This window comes from Apteryx rowi, unplaced genomic scaffold, assembly GCF_003343035.1.
Source record: "Apteryx rowi isolate R43461 unplaced genomic scaffold, aptRow1 scaffold_2150, whole genome shotgun sequence".
Classification (NCBI taxonomy): domain Eukaryota; kingdom Metazoa; phylum Chordata; class Aves; order Apterygiformes; family Apterygidae; genus Apteryx; species Apteryx rowi.
The window spans coordinates 7440-8733 of record NW_020448476.1 but is presented as its reverse complement, the minus strand read 5'-3'; positions in this window follow the sequence as shown (position 1 = coordinate 8733).

Here is a 1294-nt window from a genome sequence, read left to right as displayed (position 1 = left end):
GCACACAAGTGGGGGGGGCAAATGCATGTAGGGGTGCGCGCACAGGTGCAAGGGGGTGCACACGCATGCACGGGGCTGCACACACGTGTAGAGGTGCCTGCACAGGCACAGGGGCTGCACATGCGTGCAAGGGGCTGCACATGCATGCACAAGGGGATGCACACATATAGCGATGCACACGCATGCACAAGGGGACGCACACACGTAACGATGCACACGCATGCACAAGGGGATGCGCACGCACGCACAAGGGGATGCACACACATGCAAGGCGATGCACACATGTAGCAATGCACATGCATGCATAAGGGGATGCACACACATAGTGTTGCACATGCATGCACAAGGGGATGTGCACGCATGCACGGGGGATGCACACACATAGTGATGCACACTGGCACAAGGGGCTGCACACGCATGCACAGGGGTTGGACACACGTAATGATGCACACGCATGCACAAGGAGCTGCACACGCATGCACACACATGCAAGGCGATGCACACATGTAGCGATGCACATGCATGCATAAGGGGATGCACACACATAGCGATGCACACGCACGCACAAGGGGCTGCACACATGCACAAGGTGATGCGCACACATAGTGATGCACACCGGCACAAGGGGCTGCACACGCATGCACAGGGGTTGGACACACGTAACGATGCACACACATGCACAAGGGGGTGCACACACCTAGCAATGCACACGCACGCACAGGGGGCTGCACATGCATGCACAAGGGGATGCACACATGTAGTGATGCACACTGGCACAAGGGGCTGCACACACATGCACAAAGGAATGCACACATGTAGTGATGCACATGCATGCACAGGGAGCTGCACACACATGCACAAGGGGATGCACACAAGTAACGATGCACACACATGCACAAGGGGATGCACACACGTAGCGATGCACATGCACGCACAAGGGGCTGCACACATGCACAAGGTGATGCACACACACAACGATGCACACCGGCACAAGGGGCTGCACACGCATGCACAAGGGGATGCACACACATGCTCAAGGGGCTGCACGCACGTGGTGATGCACACACATGCACAAGGGGTTGCACACACGTAGTGATGCACACGCATGCGCAAGGAGCTGCACATGCATGCACAAGGGGACACACACGTAGCGATGCACACCGGCACAAGGTGCTGCACGCGCACGGACAGGGGTGTGTGGGGGGGACCGCGCGCCCCAGCACACGCCGCCGACCCCGCTGTCCCCGCAGGCGCGCGGCGGGGGGCCGGCGGCGCCGGGGAGCGGGGGCCCCGC